Raw genomic sequence first — 26,447 nt, 5'->3', positions numbered from 1 at the left:
TTGTGGGTTTTATGTTTTATCACATTTGTATTATGTATAAGTTCGTTCCATGTACCCTCGGTTATGTAACGACTCCCCCCGGGTCTTCCCGTCACTCCCCGCGGGTTTGTTGTCCCCGAGAAATTGCCAAGTCACTGTGTTTACCCCCAGATGCCTGTCTGTCACTCGGTATCCCTTCCCCCCACCTGGAATCTTCCACCCGGGAAGCCGGGCGATAGGCAGACGACCTGGGACCCTCCACCTGTCCATCCTTCATTGGATGTACCCCCGTAACCCACTGCCCTCAGACCCCCCGTGGTGTTACCCCATTGGCTGCCCCAGTTTTCCCCTGTCCCGTACTTAATCCGCGAGCGCAGCGTGCTCGGGGCTTTCTCCTGGCTGGCACCAGCGCGGCGCAGACGAACTTCGGCACGGCAAGCTTGGGTCCCTTCGAATTATTGTTTTCCCCGTTGGATCGCAATAAAACGGAATTCTGCCCCCCGGAGAAAGACTCTCTCCATTAATTCACCGTGGGATTCGCTGCTTGCTCTCAAACCCACACAGCTCTGCCCAAAGCCCGCGAGGGCTCAGCGGGAGGGGCTGGAGACCTGCCCCCGCTCCCCTTCTCCCCCGAGTTAGCCGGGACAAGGGAAGGCAGAGGGAAGAAAGAGCATACGGCAGTTTTACTCTCAGCAGCCTTCTGAGTCAGAGTCTTCTCATTCCCGTCCTGCCTCGACAGTGACAACTAAGCCCTGTCCTGACACTGGGCCGGTCTGCGTCGGGGTCCACTGGGCCCCAGGAGCAGTTCTGGGCCAGGTTGGTCCAGGCTGGGCTGCGGCACAGGCTGCTGAGATTCTGCCTGGCCATTTCCTGCTGCCGCTGAGTTCTTGCGCAGGCTCCTCAGCGCGGCCACCAGAATCATGCTGCTAAATGAACCATCTGGGTGCCGTGGGAAATTATGCAGCTGAAATCAACGCTTCGCTTCGAGCCTCGCGGCCACCACCCAACAAAAATCATGCAACCAACAGTGAGAGGCCATTACCTAATGCAAGGCCCGGGTAAGATTAACTCTTTCAGTGCTGTAAAATTCAATTTAAAAACAAACCTGCGGGCGCCACTTCTCCCGAATCAGAAAAAAGAAAAGGTAAAGACAGGTGAAGAGAGCAGAATAGAGACACCAACGTCAGTGAAGAAGGAAGACCCAAATCCCAGATGGAAGGAGAATGAGGAGATGCCTTAATCTTGAGACGAAATTCTCTTGTAAGGCCATGGAAATGGACTTTCATACACTAAAATATCCCTGTAATTCATGAAAAGCATGGGGGGATGGAGCATTCAAATTGCAAACATGAGCAAAGCACTTGTGCTGAAGCAAGCAGATGGTGAAGTAGCTGTGATTCAATGAAAAGTTTGAACAGAGAAAAAAATTATGAAAACCCTTTGCCTCCAGGGAAGAAGAGGAAGATTTCTGTTTCCAGAGATTAAGATAATTTCAGAGATGTATGAAGAGAACCTTTGCTTCTGAAGAGCTCATCCTTAAAAGTGTACCCCATTACCCAAAGATTGAGCCCTCAAAAACAGTTGTGGGGAAAGCTATATGTCGAGGGGAGGGACTTTCACTGCAAATAGATTTTCCTTTCCTGGGTGGCTGATTCGCTGTGACATTGATGCCACAAGAGAACTGTTGCTTGTAGAAAAGTCTCCATGGCATGGCAAGAGAAACTCTTCTCCCTAAGTGAACTGAAAAAAGTCTATTTTAGAGGTGGTAATCTGACTGGCAGTCCCAAGTTTTGTGTCTTTATGTTGTCAGTGGGAAAGAAAAAAAGTGTTGGGGGGTGGAAAAGTGTTCTGAAAGCTTATTCTGATTTCTTATTATTTTTCTTTTAGTTCTGTTAATAAAGCTTTCTTTATACCCTTCAAAGTTTTGAGCCTGCTTTTGCCCTTCTCCTAATCCTTATCTAACAGCAGAAAATGAATAACTCATTCCAGCAAGTGCACTAACGTTTGGCCAGCGCTCAACCCACCATATCAAATTGGTGCTGTGACTTGGATGGCAAACCGAAACCACTACAGTAGCAAAAACCTTCAACTTTAGTAATTGTTAGATCTGCAGAAGACCAGGAAGATCTGACAACAGGCCGGTTACCTCCAAATTGGTAAGGAATATTGTTGTATTGTTTTTTTATATTTCTGTAACAGTTCTGTAATGGTTTGCCCCTCCACCCCCCATTTTCTCACAATGGTTCCACCCCGAGTTTTCTCACCCTCCCCTCAATGTCAATCTCCCTGAAAATTCTTAGTCACTCCCCTCTCTCCTCCCTGGTACCTTGTCCATCACTCGACTCCCCATCCCATTCTTCCAGAATCTTCTACCCTGGGCGTTGAGGGACTGGATGAGGGCCCGGGGTCCCTCTCTTAAGTTTCCCCCATTGGTTTTTGTATCTGTCTATCCTTTCACCTTCCACTTCCCCCAATCCCCGCATTGGTCAATGGGCGTTCCCTTCCCCTTGCTACCACCCTGGTATTTAAGATGTTGCAAAAGCCTCAAGAGTGCTTTCAGCTGTTGGACACTCTGTAATTCGGAGCTCCCCGGAGCCTGGATTAAACCTGAAGCTGTTTTCCCAGCCTTGAGTCGACTCCCTTATTACCTCCTCAGACACCACCTCTCCTCCATACAAGGCAGACAGCGTAGCGCTCTGCCTTAGCCTCTCCTCGACTGTCCTCAAGATACAGGGGTGTTCCCCACAGCTAATGGTGCCTCTGCCGGGCAGGTGAAGCCAGGGGGCTTCAGATTGGCACAGTGGCAGAATATGTTATGTAAAGTATATTAAACCATTGTTCTTTTTTGCTACCACAAGTTCAGGGAAATCAGGATTCAAGATATATAATTATCTAATTAGAAAAAAAAGCAGTCAGTTCATGCATCTCTGGCTGGAGGGAGCACCCAAAAGTCGGGAAAAGTTGAACGGCCACCTGAGAGAATCATACAACACTACAGACCAGCCACATGGAATCCCTAATTAATTAATATCAGGTGCCAGAGAACCCATTTATAATTTAAATCAGATAATTAAGTTACAAGCTGTCTTTGAAATAATAACCAACCACACAGCTACAGCTCTTGACCTTCTTGCTGACCAATCCACTCAGATGAGAAATGCAATATTTCAACATCAGATGGTATTACATTATCTATTAGCAGAAGAAGGGGGAGCATATGGACAATTAAACTGCTCAAACTGCTGTTTGCAAATAGAGGACAATGGAAAAGTGGTGAAACAAATAAAGGGAATAAGAAAGTTAGCTTATGTACCAATCCAAACATGGAAAGGATGACAATGGGACATGTTTTCATGGTTACCTGGTAGACTATGGGTTAAATTAATGCTTCTTCTCCTCTTATGTGCTGTAGCAACACTAATCTTTTTTACCATTATCTTGGTTTACAAGACAGGCGTCTCCTAGGGAAGGCAGAAAAGCCTCCCTTGGAATGGAGAATGTAAACCCCCTCCCTCTGAATTATTAGAATTTTGAAATTAAGGGGCTCTCAGGCAAAGATATGGGAATAGGAATAACAGTTCTTTACTAGTATGTATAATAAAGCAAACAAACAACAACAACTATGGCATTAACAACAAACAGAACCAGGAACCCAGTAACAGCCTTTTCAGCTGTGGCACTTTCCCCTTTGGTGTAGTTACGGTCACAGCTGGCAGGGGCGCTGAACCCTATGTGGCTGCAGGGGGCACTCTGGCGCGGGCTCAGGGAGCACGTGGCAATGGCAGTTCAGCTGAGACAGGAAGGGATGGAAGAGAGTCTTTGCTTCACAAATCCCTGGGGCAGCCGATCCAGGTCCCCTTAGCAGTACTCTTGTGTTATAGATAAAAATTGATCCAGCCAAATTAAAAATGAAAAATAATAATTTTATTTAAGATCCAATTCTCTCTGAGCCAGCCACAAGGAAAAGGACAGTGCCGAGCTGGATCGGTGCTGGGTGCGTCACAGAGCGGATAACCTTGGCAGAGGTTCCCCCTATGCCCACACACCACCCTCTTGGCACAGGCAGTTTTTATAGGAAATTTGCTGCCCGAGGCCAGGATTTCAGCAATCTGTCTTTTCTTCCCATTCAAAGTCCCACATATTCATAAAGTCTCTTTTCACTGTGCTGGGGTAGAACAATCCCGGTCAGTGGTGATGACTCTCCTTGATGGAGTTACTGGAACATGGCTTTCAGATGTATCAGTCTGGGGCATTCCTGTATCACCTCGAGGTATTAGGTTGCAAATGAGGGTTTTTCGAATATGTGGGGGCAGCTCTCAGTGCTGGCGTGTGTGCTTGCAACAATATCAAATATTACACATATCATATCATACTGGCACGAATTACATTCATCACATATAACAATCCCTCCCCCTTTACATTAATTCATTACATTAATCCATTAATTCGTGCCCTAAGGTCTAAATCTATTAATTTTTATTTTATTGTTTCAAAGAAAAACCTCTTTAGTCTCCTTTAATTTTCATTATCCCAATCCTCACTTGGAATTTTGTGATAAAATCGGTAAGTACTTCCTTCTTCTCTTATTTGTCCCTCACACTTGGCTAGGGCTTTGGTGTCTCTGCTGTGTGGGTTGTCCTCCCTAACTTCATTATTTTGGATACCTGATTGGTTTTTCCCATTGCACCTTCTGGATCGGTGGGCATGGCTGCTACCTGCATCCCCTGTACCACTGAGTGTATCAATCTTATGAAACAGGGTATGAGGCAGGGCAGAAAGATTAGTCCAGCTACTGAACACAAGATAAAGAAAATTACTTTTTTCCACCATGCCCCATCAAACAAATGATCCCACCAAGATGCCTGGAGTATCGAGTTCCACTTTAGCACTGGGACATGGGCTACTCAATTTCTGTGGCTAGGTCCCTAATAGTTTCTTCATAATCATCAATCTCCACACAGCACTGCGCTTCATTAAATTTTCTTCAAACACCACCTTCTTCAGCTAGTAAGTAATCGAGAGCTATTCTGTTTTGATATACAAAGGCCCTCATCTAGGAATGTTTAGATAATAATTCGAGAGCGTCAGAGGTGTGATTTGATACAATCTACACCACAGCCTGTAATCTGATGAGACGATTTAGCAAATAGATTGGGGTCCTGTATCCCCATGTCCCATCCTGTGCCCAAGTGGCAGGGCCATAGTATTCGATAATTCTTTCATCAGGCCACTCCTCCCCACCCCAAGTGTGCCCTCCACTGAAGAGAGGAAACTTTTACTTTAAGCTTCTCCTCTCCCGGCTTAAGGACTCATACAAGGGGGCCCCCAGTGAGCTACGTTCAGATCGGGGTAGGGTAAAAAAACCAGGTCTTATCAGTCCTACCGTACAAGATCCTTTCCAGCATTGTGGGAGCTCACTGTAGGCTTTCTTTCCACAGATCCAATACAGGCCATTTGGTGCTTTCCATCCTTTTTTGACACTCTCAGGTTCATCCCAGTACTTACTTAGCTCACTCAATGATTGGAAGGGATTGGCTCCAGGACTTTTGTTCCAACAGTCTGAGCTTGTCACTCCATTTGCACTGGCCCTTTTTCTCCTGGCTCCAGTACCCGGTATGGTTTTCTGGTTGCCAGACTTTGCCTTTGCTAGTAGAATTCATGGTTAGAGTGGATACACATGGGGTGTATCCCACCACTTCAGAATACTCCCTCCCCTTTCTGCTGAGACAGAATGTCCCAGTCACCCTGGTGTCTAGGATCCACCCTTCAGGTCGTTGAGTTACCTTTGGGGCCTTTATCATTGTTTAAATTTAACAATTGCTCTGGGGTTAAGCTCTCACCTTTACGGGGCCATTTTTCAGCGGACTTAAGCCCGCCAAAGATCCAGCAATTAGACAGACCTAATTCTGTAGCAATTTCTTGCATCAAATCCACAAATAAATTTTGATCTGAGGCTGGTAACCCCCAATTTGTATATTGTTTTTCCAACTGATCATATTGTTCACTTAGAGTTCTCAACCTTTCTTGTTCTATCCTTTTTCTCCTTATTTCAACCTCCTGCCTTTTTACCTCTTGCGTTACTTGTTAATTCTTATTTTCTGTGTCCATTGCTTCTTTATCTCTCGCAAAACATAATGTTTTTTCATACTGTAGGCAGATCCTGTCATTCTGGTCCTCCAAGAGGTCCAGGATGATTAGTTCATTTTTGAGAGGCACTTTGTTTTCATATTTTAAATTATTTCCCACCCAGTAGGTTTTTCCTCCCATCATACACATTTCTAATTTATTTGAGTCATAACACAATGCATTTGCTTGGAAATAGGCCACAAAGATTGATTCCCTTTTCCCTCCAATCCCCACCGTGCGGTTACATTTATTACAAGCAGGGATTGATATTGCTTCAACCCTCCTTCAGTGTATCAAGTGTGCTGACTGCCCATTTTCAGGACATGCCCTTAAGGAGCGGTTTTCAAATTTCTTTCCCAATTTGAGTGCCCCCTGCTGAGTGTTAATCATGAGGCAAGGCTTGCTGGGCTTACCTTTATTGCAGTTCCTCAGGGCAGGGAGGATCAGACCTTCTGACCTCCCGTGTCCTTCCTCAACAGCTTGTATGCTGTATCCATATTCGTTGCTGGGACCCCTTTTTCCGAGGTTGGATAAATTACTGAGGCACGTGGCTAGATTCAGGCTTCTCAGAGATACTCCCACCACTAGTATTCCTCTGCCTTGCCTGACGCCCACTGGGTTGCGGCCAGCAGCGGGGTAGACCCTCTTCTTGGCAGCAGGAATCGTCATCCATGGTTTCATGCCAGGGCCGAGCTGCATATCTTCGCTTAAAAATGCCTCACCGGCCTAGCTCGACAGGATCTGCACTGCAGGGTACCTTATTTAATCTGCGGCACTCAACAGTAATGACTCGGGCCCTTGCTTGTAACTTTCCCCTCAACCCATTCTGAAATAGATGAAACCAGATCACAGAATCCAATTCAATCAATCTCAGCCTTGTGGCTAGGTGCAGAAAACGGTTAGTCAAGCTCTGCTTCTGTTCAAAACAATTTAAACACAATCCACTTGGCTGAATTCCGGCCCAGCAATGTGTAACCCACACCTTATTACAATACTCACAGATAAAATGAACAAAGGTATAACAATCACAATCCGGTACAGTGCACCTGACTGAAATGCTTTTGATCATTTACTTGGCTGGCACAGGGTTATTTTCAAGTCTCCGGGGGGGAGGTGACCTTCCACTCCGGCATCCCTTCCCGCAGCTCGATTTACTTGGCTCGTGAAGTGTGGGTCCACCCTTTCTCCCCAGTTTGAATTGCTGTGTGTGTTGTCAAAAGGACAAGAAAAGGGCCCTCCCAATGAGGCAATAATGTGACCTCTTTCATGCCTTTATGAGCACCTTGTCCCTCAGCTCTATTTTGCGTATTGCGAAGCCAAGAGGGCTGTTCTGCATAATCACCCCTTGCTTTCACAATTCCAGGGGATTCTTATTTAAAACTTTCAAATATGGTTGTATTTGCCCATCTTCCAATTTCAGGTGCCCTATTGGCATGCCTTGTGCATAAGGCATCCCATATAACATTTCAAAAGGGGAGAGACCTGTTGTAGTATTTCTGAGAGAGAGGACATGATTTGTATTTGGAGTAAGGATTTGAGCTACCCTCCGACTGGGCCTCAGATAAGCGGCCTTGGTGGGGCCTGTGAAGCCTTTTGCGTAGTAAGAAACTAGTTGTTGCGCAGTTAGAAATTACTTTAAGGCAACCACTGTGTTAATAGGCTTTCTGGGTGTGAATTAGTGTAGAACTGCAGCGTGAAACTGTGAAACTATTGCCACCTTGAGACAGGGACAAACAATGTTTGCTGACCAATGATAGTGTGCTCATAACTTGTAAACTATGATGAAGAGTATATAAACTGCCATCTTTTAGACAATAAACGGAGAACGCAGCTTTAACCATATTGGCTTGATCTGCCTTTGTCCAGTCCAGCTCCCCTCATATTATAAGATGTCCCTAGCTTCTGAGACCAGTTTCCGAATGGGGCATAGTCCGAATGTTTAATAAGGTCAAGGGGAGGCATCTTACCCATGACATCTTGGTTTCCAACATCAATCTTGCTAATTGAGCCTTTAGTGTTTGATTCATTCTTTCAACCTGGCCAGAGCTCTGGGGATGCCATGGAGTGTGGTATTCCCATCGGATTCCCAGAGCACCAGCTAGTTGTTTGATAACCTTTGATGTGAAATGCGTTCCTTGGTCCAAGTCTATGTAGCTTACTAACCCATATTGAGATATGATATCTTCCAATAGAAATCTCGATAGTGTTTGGGCTGTAGCCCGGGAGCTTGGGTAAGCTTCCACCCAGTGGGTTAGTTTATCTACCATGACCAGTAAAAACTTGTACCTCCCCACCATTGGTAAATCAGTGAAATCCACCTGGATTCTCTCAAAAGGCCAATAGGCTGCTGGGCGGCTTCCCAGAGCTATCTGTTGAGAGTTTGTATGACTTACCTTTTGGCATATTATATATCCCTGCACTTCCTGTCTTGCTAATTCATAGATGCCTTTGTAACCAAAAAATCTCAGGAATTGTTTGGCGAGTGCCTGGGCCCCCCAGTGTGTTTGTTGGTGTAACCTTCCCAAAATTTTCCTTGTGTATTCCTTTCATAATAATTCTCTCCCATCCGGTAACTTCCACTTACCTTCCTCCCGATGACCCCTGATCTTCTGGTAACTTTCCACCTCCTTTGGAGAGGGAATGGGGGGAAAGCTCCTGGGTCTTCTCTTCCTCAACCTCCGGGGTACTTACCTTCAGCAATGTGGCATTTTTTGCCTCCTTGTCTGCTAAGTTTTTCCCCCGGATCCTAAACTGCATCTCAGTTTGGTGTCCTTTTACGTGGATGACAGCAATAGCCTCCGGTCCCCTGATTGCCTTTAGAATCTTTTAAATTATTTCCTCATGTATTAGTCCTTTACCTCGAGTGTTAAGCAGCCCCCTTTCCTCCCAGATTTTCCTGAAAGTGTGTACAACCCCAAAGGTGTATTTTGAGTCAGTAAAAATAGTTCCCTTTTTCCCTTTTAGTCCATGCAATGCCCTGTACACCGCATACAATTCACAAGCCTGAGCCAACCAGCCCGCGTTCAGAGGTCCAGATTCTATCACTTCCCCAGTTTTTCCATCGATCACCGCATACCCAGACTTTCTTCTCCCATCCATGACCCTTGCTAACCCATCCACAAACCACTTTTCTCCTTCCTCGAGTTCTTCTTCCAAATCAGGTCTTACCTTGGTTTGTAATTCCACCACTTCGGCACAATTGTGAGAAGGGGCCCCGGTGGCTTCCCCAAACAAAAACTGCGCTGGGTTTTGGGCTGAGGTGGTTCTCAATTCTAGGTCATGGGAGTGAATCAGGATAGCTTCATACTTTAGGAGCCTAGCATCTGTCAGCCATTTGTCTGCCTTTTGTTGTAAGATGTTCCTTACATTGTTGGGGGTGTAGACTGCTAAAGAAGTCCCAAAGGTTACCATTTTGGCTTCTTCTACCAATAATGCTACCGCCACAATTGCTTGTAAGCAAGTGGGCCACCCCCTGCTGACAGGATCGAGGAGTTTTGATAAATATCCAACAGGCTTTTTGGTCCGTGCCCAGTCCTGAGTCAGAACTCCATGGGCAGTGTGATTACTTACATCCATGAAAAAATGGAAGGGCCTTTTTACATCGGGGATACTCAGCACCGGAGCTGTTATAAGGGTATATTTTAGCTCCTTAAAGCCTTCCTCATCTTGGTTAGTCCATTTGAGCCTGTCTGTGGTAAGTTTTTCATAAAGAAATCTTACCTTTTCACTGTAACCTTCAATCCATTGTCTGCAATAACCCAAAAGTCCTAGTAATTGTCTGAGCTCTCTCCTTGTCCATGGGGGAGGCAATGTGATTATCCCCGACACCCAGTCCGGGTCCAATTTCTTCTTCCCCTTTGTCAACCAATGCCCAAAGTACTTCACTTCAGGCTCTGTGAACTGTAATTTGGATTTTGAAACCTTTAAACCCCTTTTTCCCCAGAAGTTTAACAGGGCTATAGTTCCTGCCCTTACATCCTCCTCATTAGGACCAGCCACCAGTAGATCATCTACATATTGCAACAATTTTGTCCCCAGAACTGGCACAAACTCACTTAATAATTTCTCAAGGGCTTGGCCAAAAAGATTCAGTGAATCCACAAACCCTTGAGGCAGTGAGGTCCACCTTAATTGTTGTTTTCTTTGTGCCTCCGGGTCTTCCCACTTGAAGGCAAAATAGTCCCGACTTTCCTCAGCTAGAGGACAAGTCCAAAAGGCATCCTTTAGGTCAATTACGCTATACCAAGTGTCTTCGGGAGATATGTTATTCAATAGAGTATAAGGATTAGAGACCGTGGGGAACAGGGTTTTGGTTCGCTGATTTACAGCCCTTAAATCCTGTTCGAATTGGTAACTGCCATCAGGTTTTTGTACTGCCAATATAGGTGTGTTATGTCTGGACATGCAGGGTTCCAATGTACCCTTCTTTAATAAATCCTCAATTATTGGTTTCAGTCCCCTTCTCCCTTCTAAAGGAATGGGGTACTGTTTGATCCTTATGGGATCTTCTGGTCTCTCAATTTTTATATGTATTGGTTTCATGTCCAATTTCCCGGCCTCCCCTGGAGTGTGCCAGACCCTGGGATCGATCCTTTCCTCGTCCTCAGTGGTTAATTGATACAGACTTACCATTAGCCGTGAATCTCTTGCAATTACACTTATTCCTAGTACCACCATCAAATCTCTCCCCAGTAAGTTATAATCTGCTTCCTCTACCAATAAAATATTTCCCAAACAAATTTTATTATCAGATTCAATTTCCACATCCTTTAAAATGGGAACTTGGAAGGGTTCCCCCTTTGCTCCGATTACCATCATTGAGTCCTTACTCTTTGAACACCCAGGAGGCAGCCGCTGAACTGTAGTCCTCTCAGCTCCTGAATCAACTAGAAAGACCAACTCCTGTTTTTGGGGTCCAACTTTTAATTTTATCAAGGGCTCTCCAAATGTTCTGGACCCCAAATTATAGAGCCCCTAACACCTCTATTCCTCCTGGAAAATAATTTCATCTTTCATCCTCCTTTACAATCCCTCTTGAGGTTCCCCTTTTGTTTGCAGTAAAAGCACTCGGGGGTACTTACCTGTTTGTCCTTCTTCTGTGAGGGTCCTAGCTTTCCTTGGGGCTTCCGAGCTTGAGTTGGTTTTCCCGTCTTTTGAGCTTGTTCCTGTTTGTGGGCTTCCCTAACTGCTGCCACCAACACCCTTGCCTGTGTCTTTTGTTTCTCCTCATCCCTCCTCATGTACACCCTTTGAGCCTCCCTTAACAACTCCTGCAAACTTTTCTCTTGCCAATTTTCTATTTTCTCCAATTTCCTTCTAATGTTTTCCCATGATTTTGCCACAAATTGAGTTTTTAACAAAATTCCCCCCACAGGAGAGTCAGGGTCTGTTCTGGAGTACATTTGGAGGTTCTTCCTGAGTCTTTCAAACCATTCAGAGGGGGTCTCATCCTTCCCTTGGCATTCCCCTAATGCCTTGCTAATATTTTGCCCCTTTGGTACCTCTCCGCGAATACCTTGTATTACCATATTCCTTAATCTAATAATTTTTGCTCGGTCTGCTTCCGCCTGGGCATCCCACGAGGGTCGTTGTTCGGGCCACTTCTCTGCCCCACTCCCTCCCTGGGGGTTTCTGAATTCCCAGTCTTTTATGGCCGCCTGCCTGATCATATCCCGTTCCTCCGCATTAAACAAAGACCTTAATATAGCCATGATATCGTCATATGAATACATGCTGTTCCCAAAAATTCGTCCAATCTCTCCGCCACCCCTAAAGGATCATCCATTAAATTTCACATCTCCTTTTTGAAAGCTCTTAGACCCCCCCATGTTAATATGGACATTTATGAACCCAATGACTGCGGGGGCAGTCGGGACTTCCCTTAAGGGGTATAGATTGGGTCTGTCCCTTCCATCATCCCTATCCTCCGTGTTTTCCCTCCTTGTTTTTCACTGAGTTCTACTGGCGGGAGGAGATGTGTGGCCCCCAGCATGGAACGTGTGATTGTGAATGTCCATGTGCTGTGTGAGGGGAAGAGACTGAGAGGGTCCCAGTGTGTCCAGCATCGCCGTAGCCGATGGCTGTGCATTAAATGGCGGTGCAGACAGGGCCAGGGGAGCTTTTGGAGCAGCTACAGGGACTTGTGCTTGGGGAGGGGGAATCTGGTAAGGGGGAGGCAAGTTTTCCAGGGGTTCCCATTCTTTACTTTGACTTACCTTGTGGCCAGAGGTTTTAACTGGGAACAGCCGCGTGCTGGCATATTCCCATAACCTGGCATACTCTAATTCCTCATCGTCTATCCCACCTTCCTCGTATAGGTGGTCCGACAATGCCTGGCAGAGCTTAGTCTCAAAAGTTCCAAACATGGGCCAGTGCTGGTATTTCCCGATCTCCATGTTTCCCCATACTTCCACACAATAATATATCATTTTCTCTTTGGACTTTCTCCGCCTTGCGGAGCAATCTTCCCAATGTCCTAACATCCACCCCAAGGGGCTTTCCCTCGGAATCTCGGGCAACCCGCCCCTTCCCTCTTTCTCAGTTTTTGCAGTTTTCCCTTGAGTTTTCCCCTGGATTTTACTTTTCCTTTGACCCATGTTTTAAGTTTCTCTTACCGTGTCTCTGAGTCGATTTCCGTGATCCATCCAAAAAGCCAGTTAGTCAATTTCCAAGTGTAAATTGGTCTGTCCCCTGACCGCGTCTTACCAACCTACTAATCACACAGCGAACCAGTCTCTGGATTTTCAGCTGGAAGAATTGATCTCTCTTACCTTTTTTCCCGGGCTCCCCGAGCCCTGGATTGAAGAGGTTTACCAGTTTCCTAAACCTACGGGAACATACCTTCCCTCCCCGACCCTTTCTGTGATTGAATCCCTGGAACTCCCCGCGTTGCAGGTTGTGTGTGTGTCATGGGTAAACCCGACCTCATTCACTTCCCCCTTGACCGACTAATTCCCTCGAGGGGTAGTGGACCTTCGACCTTGGGGAACGCTCTCGCCTCGTGACAGAGTCACGTCTCACACACACACTCAATCACACCCACTCAACCACGCGATACTTATGGCTCCTTGTCCCACGTGGATTCTTTGTGCACGTAGATTTTTATGCGTGAAAAAGATGCTGCAGCAGCCTCAGAGATTCCGACTCCGAGTATTCGAGAGCTCTGGGCCCATTTATATCCCTTCCTTATCGTGTTTTTTCTGGCTATTTTTTCAGAATCTGGTTCTGAGGAGTTCCCTAATCCAGTCCGGCTGCTGAAATCAGCGGGGCGCTGTTCAGATTGAAGGCAGGGAACCCCCTGGACGCCCCAAATCAGATCACGCTGGGATCACCAAGATTGTTATAGATAAAAATTGATCCAGCCAAATTAAAAATGAAAAATAACAATTTTATTTAAGATCAAATTCTCTCTGAGCCAGCCACAAGGAAAAGGACAGTGCCGAGCCCGGGATTGGTGCTTGGTGCATCACAGAGCGGATAACCTCGGCAGAGGTTCCCCCTATCCCCACACACCACCCTCTTGGCACAGGCAGTTTTTATAGGAAATTTGCTGCCCGAGGCCGGGATTTCGGCAATCTGTCTTTTCTTCCCAATCAAAGTCCCACATATTCATATAGTCTCTTTTCACTGTGCTGGGGTAGAACAATCCAGGGTTCGGTGGTGATGACTCTCCTTGATGGAGTTACTGGAACATGGCTTTCAGATGTATCAGTCTGGATGATTTTGGCGATCCCAATCTCAAGTCGTTGACAGGATGATCAATGTTGGGGCATTCCTGTATCAATTTGAGGACCAACCCATCTCCATGCAGCCACATGTATTAGGTTGCAAATGAGGCTTTGTCAGAAAACTGGTTTTTTGAATATGTGGGGGCAGCTCTCAGTGCTGGCGTGTGTGCTTGCAACAATATCAAATATTACACATATCATATCATACTGGCGTGAATTACATTCACTAGATATAACACTCGGAAGCAGCAGGCTGGAATGGCAGGTGTAAAAAATAGGTTAGAAACAGTTGTAAAATAGTTGACAATTGTTAATCATGTACTGTTAGTTTGGTTGTGGTAAAAGGGGTTAAAAGGGTAGTTATAAGAAATACGGTACTCAATGTACCATATTACACCTAAGTAAAGTGCACCACCCCCCCAAGCGAAACGAGCCAGCCTGGACAGAACTGTAATGGGCCAATCAAGTGCCTTAAACCTTCATGCAAATCAGGATCCAAAAAGAAACCAATCCAAAGGGACCAAAAACAGGATAAAAAGGGGCATCTGACCCACTGAATTTGTGCCGCTCCACCTGGAACATCGAACATCTAGGACATCGCTGCTTAGGAAGACCCAGCGCCAGCGCTGCAGCATCCTCAACGGGAACGCTCCTGCTCGGCCTGCGAGCCCCTTGCTTTAGGCCTTTCTTTTTATTATAATAAATCCCTTTTAGTACCAGGAGTGTGGTCCCGTTTTTAACAGCAGGAACGAGCAGAAATCCCGGGGCAGTGAATGAGAATGTCTCAAAACTCCACGGCAAATAGTTGGAACCTGCAGGGATGAGACAGCCAGGCACAGGGTGGGGGCTACAGTTCGGAGAAAATGCAGAGCAGTACCGAAGAAACAGCGGGGGTGGGACAGCGGCGGCCCGGCTCTGAGCAGGGCAGGGAGAGGCTAAGTTCAGGATTCCTGGGGCACACGAGCAAATAGTGATCGGTCCCTCAGGGTTGAGCTCCAGCGGTGCTGATGAATTCTCCTCGAAGTAAGCAACAGCCTGGCTGTCCTCTTCTGATGCCAGAAAACGAGAGAGGGCTGACCTCAAACACCCCCCCCCCCGCCCCCCCTCCCCTCCTTTTTCACCTGCCCCATTCCCGCACTATCTCTGCCCTCCTCCCCAGCCCCGAGAAACACCCAAAAAAACAAAGGAGTTCCCCCTTCCCAACATCAGTGCTTATTAGCAACACAATGGGAACAAAATTCCACAGATAACAAGGAAAGATCAGAAAAAAACCAATTCCCAACAACCATGCGTGATCCCTTCCTTAGTGCAACTTATTCAACATGTGATCTAGGGGATGAAGGTAGTAGCCATGCCTACAGATCCAGAAATGGCTACTAAATGACAGAAAATTATGTCACTGCAAATAATAGCAAAACCAAAAAGGACCCAGGAACAGAAAGTTAAGTCAATGTCAACTAAAGTTTGTAAAGACAGTTACTGAGTAAACAAGAAGAGGAGGGATTGAAAGGAATGAGAAGGAGGTGTCTTTACAAACAGACTGGACCTGACGGTAGATAAGGCCAGATAAGAGAGGTGAAAGAAGCAATGGGGGTGTTATAGAAGCATATTATAATATTGGCTTTTCGCAAATATTAAAATGGATTATATATGTGTGATGTTAAAGTAACTTTGTTATAAATATATAGTTTTTATTTCTGTTGTTAATTAAGCTTAGTGAAATAGCTGATAGAAGTATGCTTGTGTTAAAATGCCTGCTTGGATGGGATAAAATCCAATGAACATATGAAGAGGACACCTGCTGCAGATATGCCAACTATCAGCACCTACCACCAGGGCCAAAACTGAAGATGATGATAAAAAAGGACTAAAACCACAACCAAGGAATAAGCATGCTCTAAAAAGGTGGATCCAAAGAGGAGATATGCTAAAAAGTTCTTGGAACATGTAAACTAGTTTGGGAGAAAAGTTTACTAGGCATAAGGGTCTATGAATATGCAACAGGCTGCTGTAAGGGAAAAAGCATTTAAGGGGTATCCCTGAAGATAACAGGGTGGTCATAGTTGAGTGCCAAGATACATCTAGCCATAATAATCTTTGCTCTATGGTCTTTGCCTCCTACTGTCCTTTATCAAACTTTTTACATTTTCACAGGAGTGTGAACGTGTTTTTCACAGGGGGAACCATAAATTCCATAGGAATTCCAATAATTGACACAGACTGCTATTCACACAAGACTGTGCTAAATCTCTGGATTTAGAAAATAAGAACAGAGACACAGGGAAAAAAGAAAATGGGGGGGATACACTAGAGGGTGTTGTTATAAATGAAAATTTGTCCAGCCAAATTAATATGAAAAATAAATTATTTATTTTGCAATCAAATTTTATCTAGCCAGCCACAAGGAAAGAACAGAGCTGAGCCCGGGGTCGGCCCTGGGTGTGCAACAAGGAGTCAGCCTCATCAGAGGTTTTCCTCCATGCCCACACACCTCTATCCTGGCACAAGCGAGTTTTATAGGGAAAATTCCACCTGAGGCCAAGATTTTTGCAATCAGTCCTTTCTTCTATTCAGAGTCCATATGTTAATAATTCAGTGTCCAGAGTTTGTTGAATCCCGTGATGAAATTTACGGAACGCTGCATTCACATGTATCTGTCTGGGGATCTCTAAGATATCCATCTCGGGTCGTTCACGCGATGATCAGCGCCTGGGGTCTCCCGCAGCTTCCAGACATGGCCCATCTCCTGGCGAGCCGTATCTTCTTACTTGTAAATTAGTTTCTAACATACACTCGGTCTCGGAGGGGAGGGGGGGGGCTAGTACAAACGAGGTATAATCTAACAAGTATTTAACATTATATATTCTATATAAGGAATGGCACAAATTATGTTTATTACCTATAACAATCCCCCACCTTCTATATTAACCCATTAATTTGCGCCCTAATTTCTACTTCTACTGAATCCCAAGATTTCTTTATTTTTATTCCCTTTCATTTATAGTTTTGTTCTTTACCCTGTATTCGTCTTTCAAATTTTGCTAGGGCCTCAGCCGCCCTGCTATGAGGAATTTCTTCTCCTAGTGTCATTATTTTGGTACTTGATTTGTTTTTCCTAGGGCAGCTTTTGTCTTTTTACCTCTTGCATTACCTGTTTCACCTTACTTTTTTTATCCATCCCTTCTGTCCTTGGTAAAACAGAACATCTTATCATACTGTAGACAAACCCTGTTGTCCTGGTCTCCTAAGAGGTCTAGGATGACTGGCTCAGTTTCTAGAGGTACCCTGTTTTTATACTTTAGGTTATTTCCCACCCAGTAGGTTTTTCCCCTCATTACACATATAGTAATTTTATTCGGATCATAACATATTGGTTTAGCTTGGGAATAAGCAACAAAGACAGATTTCTGCTTTCCCCCAACCCATACAGTACGATTACATTTGTTACAAACTGGAATTGAAACTTCTCTTGTGCTCCTTCGATGTAGTTTATGAGCTGACTGTCCGATTTCAAGGCATGTTTTCGATTTTTCTTTGAATTTGTACACCCCCTGTTGAGTGTTAGTGTCAAGACAACGTTTATTAGGCTTACCCCTGCTGCAGTTCCATGAGGTAGGAGGTGATTCCTCTGGGTATCTGCCACTAGGTTCCCCCTTCCCAGGATTGGGGAGGTTACTGAGGCATGAGGCTAGGCTCAGGCTCGCCCAGACTAATCCCACTGCTAGGATCCCTCTGCCGTTCCCAGCGCCCACTGGGGTGCATCCAGCGGCGGGGTAAGCCATCTTCTTGGCAGCAGGAATCTTTGTCTGTGGTTTTATACTAAGGCTGAGCCGCACACCTTTGTTTAAAATGCCTCACTGGTGTAGTCTGCACTGTGAGGTACGTTGTTAGATCTATGACACTCAACAATAACAATTTTAGCTTTTGTTTGTAATTTCCCCCTTAATTCCTTCTGATATGAGAGGAAAAGAAGAAAAAAAACTAAAACTTTGATTATTGAATCTAATTAGAACAATCTTAGCCTTGTGGCTATTTACTAGAAAACGGCCAGTCAGGTCTTCCTCCTGCTCAAAACACTTCCCAAACAACCCACTTCGTTCAATTTAATAATGAACAGTTCAAACTTTATGACAGTATCTGCAAGGGAAATGTAGGAGAGGATAATAGTTACACTCTGGCATAGAACACTTGATAGATGTGCTCAGTTATTTACTTGGCTGCTTTAGGGTTATCTTCAAATCTCCGAGGGGGGGAGGTGATTTTCCACTCTGGTGCCTGGTTTTGGAGATCGACCTTTTTTACCCTTGACGCGTGTGTCCACCCCTTTTCTGCAGTTCGTATAGCGGTATCTGTAGTTAAAAGAACAAGAAAAGGTCCTTCCCATTGAGGCGTTAATGGGGCTTCCCGCCAGGTTTTCACAAGCACCCTGTCTCCAGGTTGTATTTTATGTATCGAGAAGCCAAGAGGGTTGTTTTGCATAATTACCCCCTGCTTTCGCAATTCTTCGAGATTCTTATTTAATTCTACTAGATACGGTTGTATTTGTTTATCTTCTAATTTCGGATGCCCTACAGGCATATAATGGGTATAAGGCATCCCATATAACATTTTAAAAGGTGAAAGTCCCGTCTCGGAATGAGGCATAGTTCTTATATTTAATAAGGCTAACGGGAGGTATTTTTTTGTTTCTAACATTAATTTTGCTAATTGGGCCTTCAATGTTTGATTCATTCTCTCAACTTGTCCTGAACTTTGAGGGTGCTATGGGGTGTGGTATTCCCACCAAATGCCCAAAGCATCTGCCAATAGCTTGATGATCTTTGATGTGAAATGTGTGCCCTGGTCTGAATCAATGTAGCTTACTAACCCATAGCGTGGTATAATTTCTTACTGTTTGGGCTGTAGCCCGGGAGCTTGGGAAAGCTTCTACCCAGTGGGTTAGCTTGTCCACCATGACTAATAAGAATTTGTGTCTACCGACCTTGGGTAGTTCAGTGAAATCTACCTGGATCCTTTCAAAGGGCTGGTAAACTGCTGGACGACTCCCCATTAACTTTTGGGAGTTTGCACGATTTATTGTTTTGCAAGTTATGCACCCTTGCACCTCTTGTTTAGCCAATTCATATATACCTTTGCAGCCGAAGAATCTCAGGAATTGCTCTGCCAGAGCTCGGGCCCCCCAGTGTGTCTGTTGGTGTAATCTTTTTTAAATCTTCCTAGTGTATTCCTTTGACAACAATTCCCTCCCATCTGGTAACTTCCACTTACCTCCTTCTAACTGTCCCCCGATCTTCCGATAAGCCTCTATCTCCGTTTCAGAGGGGTGGGGGGGGAATTCCTGAGCGTCCCCTTTTTCAATCTCTGGGGCACTTACCTTTAGCAAAGCAGTGCTTTTTGCCTCTTTGTCTGCTAAATTGTTCCCCCGAGTCCTGAATTGCCTCCTGGTTTGATGTCCTTTTACATGGACTATAGCAATAGCTTCTGGCCCTCTAATGGCTTTTAGGATTTGTTTAATTATTTCTTCATGAATCAATCCCTTTCCTCGTGTGTTTAGCAGACCTCTTTCTTCCCAGATTTTCCTAAAGGTGTGCACCACCCCAAATGCATATTTGGAATCAGTGAAAATTGTCCCCTTTTTCCCTTCAAGACCCAGCAAAGCCCTGTATACTGCATACAACTCACAGGCCTGAGCTGACCACCCTGCACTCAGGGGCCCAGATTCTACCACCCCTCCCGTCCTCCCATCTATGACTGCATATCCCAACTTTCTTTTCCCGTCTATCACCCTGGCAGACCCATCCACAAACTATTTTTCTCCTTCCTCGAGTTCTTCTTCTAAATCAGGTCATATTCTGGTCTGTAATTCTACCATTTCAGCACAGTCATGGGGAGGATCCCCTTGGACTGCCCCAAACAGAAACTGGGCAGGATTTTGTGCTGGGGTAGCTTTTAGCTCCAGGTCCTGGGAATGGATTAAAATAGCTTCATATTTCAGGAGCCTGGCATCTGTCAGCCACTTGTCAGCTTTCTGCTGGAAGATGCTTCTCACATTGTGAGGGGAGTAAATGGTTAATGAAGCCCCAAATGTTACCTTTTTGGCTTCTTCTACTAATATTGTCACTGCTACAATTGCTTGTAAGCAGGTGGGCCATCCCCTGCTGACAGGGTCCAGGAGTTTGGATAGATATCCAACTGGTTTTTTTGGGTTTATTTTTAGGTCAGGGAGACTTAATACTGGAGCTGCCATGAGGGTTTTTTTTTAATCCTCTGTAGCTCTTTTCATCCTTTTTAGTCCACTTAAGTCTGTCCGTGGTAAGTTTGTCATATAAAAACCTCACCTTTTCACTGTACCCTTTGATCCACTGTCTGAAAAAAAAAAAACCCAAAAGCCCCAGCAATTTCCTGATTTCCTTTCTGGGGGGGGCAATGTAATTATCCTGACTTTCCTCAACTAGAGGACAAGTCTAAAAAGGTATCCTTTAGGTCAATTACACTATAATAGAGTATAAGGATTAGAGACCGTGGGTAACTGCTATCAGGTTTTGTATTGCTAATGTAGGTGTGTTATGTCTGGACATGCGGGGCTCTAAGGTGCCCCCCTTTTTTTAAGTCCTCGATTATTGGTTTCAATCCCTTCTTCTCTCTAGAGAGATGGGATACTGCTTTACCCTTATGGGGTCTTCTGGTCTCTTAATTTCAATGTGAATTGGTTCTATGTCTAATTTTTCAGCTTCCCCCGGAATGTGCCAAACCCTGGGATCAATTTTCTATTTATCTTCAGTAGTTAGGTTGTATAAACTTACCATGAGTTGTGAGTCCTTTGCAATTATACTTATTTCTAATATCACCATTAAATCCCTTCCCAATAAATTGTATTCTGTTTCTTCTACTAATAAAACATCCCTACAGATTTTATTATCAGATTCTATTTCTACATTCCTTAGGACGGGGGACTTGAAAGGGCTCCCCTTTAGCCCCAATCACAGTCATGAAATCCTTACCTTTGATACATCCAGGGGGCAGTCTTTGAACTGTGGTTCTTTCTGCTCCAGAATTAACTAAAAGGACCAGCTCCTGGTTTTTGTTTTTTTTTTTTTTGGGGGTCCAACTTTTTAATTTTCTCAAGGGCTCTCTCGATGTCCGTGACCCCAAGTTATAAAGCCCCTGACACCTCTATTCTTCTTGAAAGACCTTTTCATCTTACACTCCCTCTTGAGGTGTCCTTTCTTTTTACAGTAAAAACATTCAGGGGCACTTACCTGTTTGTTTTTCTTTTGGGTGTGTGCCGGTTTTCCCTGGGGCCCCTGGGCTGGAGCTGATGTCCCAGACGTTTGTGCTTGTGCTTCCCTTACTGCTGCCACTAACACCCTGGCCTGCGTTTTTTGTTTCTCCTCATCCCTTCTCATATACACCTTTTGTGCTTCCCTCAATAGTTCCTGTAAGCTCTTCTCTTGCCAATTATCTATTTTTTCTAACTTCCTTCGAATGTCCTCCCATGATTTAGCAACGAATTGTGTTTTTAAAAGGACCGCCCCCACAGGGGATTCAGGGTCGGTACCGGAATACATTTGAAGACTTTTCCTGAGCCTCTCCAGCCAATCTGTAGGAGTTTCATCCTTCCCCTGGCATTCCCCCAATGCCTTGCTAATATTTTGTCCCTTTGGGACCGCTTCCCGAATACCTGGTATTACCATGTTCCTTAGTCTGATCATTTTTTTCCGGTCTGCTTCCACCTGAGCATTCCATGATAGTCTTTGTTCTGGCCACTTTTCAGCCCCGCTCCCACCCTGGGGGTTCCTGAATTCCCAATCCTTGATGGCAGCCTGCCTTATCATATCTCGCTCTTCAGTATTAAACAAGGATTTTAATATAGCCGAGATATCATCATATGAATATATACTATTTCCAAAAAATTCGTCCAGCCTTTCTGCCACCCCCAATGGATCATCCGTCAATTTTCCCATTTCCTTTTTGAAAGCCCTTACATCTCCCATGTTAATGGGAATATTTACAAACCCAAATATTCCGGGAGCTGTAGGGACCTCCCTTAAAGGGTATAGATTAGGTCTGTCCCTTTCATCATCACTATCCCCTGTGTTTTCTTTCCTTGTTTTTTTGCCGAGTTCTACTGGCAGGAGGGGATGTGCTTTCCCCGGTGTGGTTTGCGTGTGTGTGTGTCTCCCCGTGCTGTGTGGAGAGGGGGGGTGGGGGTTGAGACGGTCCCGGCAGTTTCTGCAGCTGATATTCCTGCATTAGGGGTAATGCAGACCGATCTGGAGGGGGAAGGGGGGGGCGGGGGGGGGGGGCTGCCGAGACTTGTGCTTGTGATGGAGGAACTTGGTATGGGGGTGGCAGCTGCCCCGTACTTACCTTGTAGCCAGTTGTCTTAATAGGGAACAGCCGCGTGCTGGGATATTCCTATAGCATGGCATAATCTAGCTCTTCATTGTCCCACTCTCATTTTAGGCATAAAATGCACAGCACAACTTTATATTGATCAGAAACAAGACAAATTCGCTACCGATTTCCAAAAAACGTGGTCGAGAAGCGAAAAGCACTTAGATTTCAGCCCTGCAGAGTAGTAGCAGCAGCTTGTGCTGTTTTTAAAACTGCCGCCTGCAGGAACGGGTTTCTCCACGCCATGTGGCCGGGCGGCGACCAGTGCTGCCCACGCGTGTCAGGAAAGCCTGAGCCAGGCTCCCCCGCCGCCCGTGTGTGGCAGGAAAGCCCGAGCCGGGCTCCCCCCTGCCCGTGTGTGGCAGGGAAGCCCGAGCCGTGCTCCCCCGCTGCCCGCGCTCCCCGCCACCACCGGGAGCCGCCGCCGCCCCCCGCCGCTATCGGGGTAAGTCGGAGCCCCCTCTGCTTCCCCCTCCCGCCGCAGGGAAACCGAAACCGCCCCGCACCGCTGCGAAGGGCAGGGGCAGGCAGAGTGCCCCACTCCCTCCGAGCCGGCACTGCCGCGTCTGCCGCTGCCGCGCAAGTTTTAAAAACTGCAGAGGCACGCTGCCTGTGGCTGCACGGAACTGTGCAGCCCTTTTTTAAACATTAACTTAAGGAGTGTTTTACTGTTCCATTGTCCCATATTTAAAGTTTTCTTACCGTATTCTAAGTCAGTGTCCACAAGTTGTTCTGAGAAGTCAGTTACCCGCGTGCTAAAATATGTATTTCAGTCCTACCCCGAACTGAGTTTTTACAAAGTGTTTAAACCGGTCTTCTCCCGATCGAACCTTGCCAACCTAAATGACCACACAGCGAAGCGATCTGTGGGTTTTTCGGCTGGAAAATGAGTGAGCTCTCTTTTACCTGTATTCCTGGGCTCCCCGAGCCCAGAGCCGGTGAGGTTTACCAATTTCTCGAGTCCACGAGAACGTACCTTCCCTCCCCCGACCCGTCCGTGAGTGGATCCCTGTAAACTCCCAGAGTTTCAGGTCGTATGCGTGTTGTGAGTATACCCGAGTCCTTTCGCTTCCCCCTTAGCCGACCACCTCCCTCGCAGGCTAGTGGAACTGCGGTTTTTTGGGGTCCTCACTCGCGCCGTGGCTATGCCACGTCTCAGTCAAACACACACCCACCCACGCGCCACCCAACCACGCAGTACTTACGGCTCCTTTTCCTGCGTGGATTCTTCGTGCACGTCGATTTTACGAGTGAAAAAATTGCTGCAGCCTTGGAGATTTAGCTCCGAATTCCGAGAGCTCTGGGCCCGTTTATATCCTTTCCTTAATGTGGCTTTTTGGCTGCTTTTGGAATCTGGTTGGTTCCGTGGAGTTCTGCAGTCCTGTCCGGCTGCTGAAATCAGCAGGGCGCCGCCCGGATCCAGGATGGGGAACTCCCAGGATACCCCCAAACCCGATCACGTCGGGATCACCAAGTTTGTTATAAATGAAAATTTGTCCAGCCAAATTAATATGAAAAATAAATTATTTATTTTGCAATCAAATTTTATCTAGCCAGCCACAAGGAAAGAACAGAGCTGAGCCCGGGGTCGGCCCTGGGTGTGCAACAAGGAGTCAGCCTCATCAGAGGTTTTCCTCCATGCCCACACACCTCTATCCTGGCACAAGCGAGTTTTATAGGGATAATTCCGCCTGAGGCCAAGATTTTTGCAATCAGTCCTTTCTTCTATTCAGAGTCCATATGTTAATAATTCAGTGTCAGGAGTTGTTGAATCCCGTGATGAAATTTACGGGAACGCTGCATTCACATGTATCTGTCTGGGGATCTCTAAGATATCCATCTCGGGTCATTCACATGATGATCAGTGCCTGGGGTCTCCCGCATCTTCCAGACATGGCCCATCTCCTGGTGAGCCGTATCTTCTTACTTGTAAATTAGTTTCTAACATACACTCGGTCTCGGAGTGAGGGGGGTGGGGGGGGGGGCTAGTACAAACGAGGTATAATCTAACAAGTATTTAACATTATATATTCTATATAAGGAATGGCGCAAATTATGTTTATTACCTATAACAGTGTGAAAAATGCCAATCACTTGGTTTTTAAAATGTCACAAGTTTAATAATGATAAATATAGTAATACAATTAGAGCAATAAAATTTAGAGTTAGGACAATTGCAAGAGAATAAAACCCAAAGAATTACGGACCTCCGGATGTTTTTGGACACTAAGCTGCCAAAAACATGCCTTGTTAACAAAGGAATAACCCTTAAAAGCAATAGCCTGTTGCATATTCATATATCTCATGCATGATGCATAAATTCCTTGCAAATTAAGAACTTTTCTGGTTTTTGTCAACTTCTTCCCCTTAATCCTGGTGAAACCATGTCGGAACTCAAAATGTCCCTCAGACATTTTCAGAGCTTCCAGGCCTTGGTCAGAAGCATTTTAGACCCTGGCAAGCAGCTGAAAACAGCTGTGATTTTGAGTTTGAACCATGGAATGAATTACCAACTTTGAGGGTGGAACAAGCAGTCACAGAATGTTAGATGGTATAGTAAAAGTAGTCACAAATTAGAGGGTAAAATTTTTTAGTATTGTACAGGGGGGTTTTAACACCTGTACAGAGGGGTTTTACTTTGTTCATGGGGGTCAGGAGTTCTAAGATGGGGGAAAGTGGGCCTGATCCTGTTCTTCCTCCTTCTTCTTCCTTACCTCCATGTTCTTGGTGATGTTGGCACTCACAGATTGGTTTAGAGTAGAAGAGCACATTGTAACATGGATAGTAGGTATTGGGGAAAATCTGTAAACATATAATACGTAATATATCATATAAAAGATAGCAGCAGCCTTGGGCGGGGAGAGAGACGACGGAGATACCGGACAGTGAGGGTGTCAGAAGAGTGTGTGTCTCTGCCTGGGCCGCTGACCTAGGCAGCCGCAGCGGGCGAAGACAATCTTTTAGATAGCTAGCAATAAACTGCCTTGAGACCAAACAACAAGAGGCTGCAGAGTTTTTCTTTGGAAGCACGGGTTGGAGGAGAGACTTTACCACCACACGAGACCCCTGAATCAATCCCGGGGTTCTCACACCTGGCGTCCCTGGGTGGGCATCAACAAGAAGAACAAGAAGAAACATCAAAACAGCCTCCAACCTTCAGCGGCAGAAAAGAAAAACAAAAAAGGAAAAGAGCAGAACGCACATACTCTCCACAAGTTCCAAGAAGAGAAGGAATGAAAAGCTCAAGATAAGAACCTGACCTTCACCAAGACAACTCGTCTCGGGGACTTTCCAGGGAGGAGACGACCCAGAAGCGCGCCTGGGATCTCTCACCTGTGACCTGCTGGACAGTGAACAGTGCCATCTCCGGACCGACCTCGGGCTGACTCAGATTTTGGTGAGAAAGGTCAAAATAAAAAACATGGGGGGGCAATTCTCCCAAGAGGAAGCTCAGATAGTATCTGTCCCACGGGAATTCTCCCGGGAGGAAATTCAAATAGTATCTGCTTTACAAGGCATCATCTCTGCCCATCCCGTAGAGATCACTCAAAAAGAGTTGAAAATTTTGTTATTGTGGGTGAGGTGTAATTTCCCACACTTGGATTTAAATTTGTTGTTTAAACCAAATTTTTGGCAGGAAGTTAATAAGCAATTATACTATCGAACTATAAAGATAAGTTTGCCGCAAAACTGCTACCTTCAGCGAGAACAGTTTTAGAGTCACTCGCACAATGCAGCAGCTCAAGCCAGGCAGCCACGGCTCCTGGGGAAAAACAGGGGGGGGGGACAGTCCAGCCAGCAGCTCGGGACAGGTCCTTTCACCACAGACATAGTAGAGGATACCCCTTCGCGTCCCGTATCCCCAAGTTCCCACTGCTCCTCAATATCCCGAGAGTCCCCAAGCTCCTCCGACGCAGAAACTCCCCAGACGGTGGCAGACAAGCCAGGCGTGGCCCCTGAATCCGCGGTGGGGGGGCGCCGGCAGCAGCCCCAGTGCGGGAGGGCGTGTACATGAGTGCCGAGCAGAGGGAGGAGGGAGAGGAAAGTGCTCTCGCATCTACGCAGGCTGAGAGTTCAAAACAGCCCGCGCAGAAAGCGAAAGCGAGGGGACCAGCGGGGGCGGGACGGACCGGGGCGAGAGCGAGGGGTGCGAGTGCGGCGGTGGTACGCTCTGAGCGTCCGGTGACGCGTTTGATGTCGAGAATTCGTGAGGCCGCT

This window comes from Taeniopygia guttata, chromosome W (assembly GCF_048771995.1).
Source record: "Taeniopygia guttata chromosome W, bTaeGut7.mat, whole genome shotgun sequence".
NCBI lineage: Eukaryota > Metazoa > Chordata > Aves > Passeriformes > Estrildidae > Taeniopygia > Taeniopygia guttata.
Note: the sequence above shows the minus strand (reverse complement) of the source record.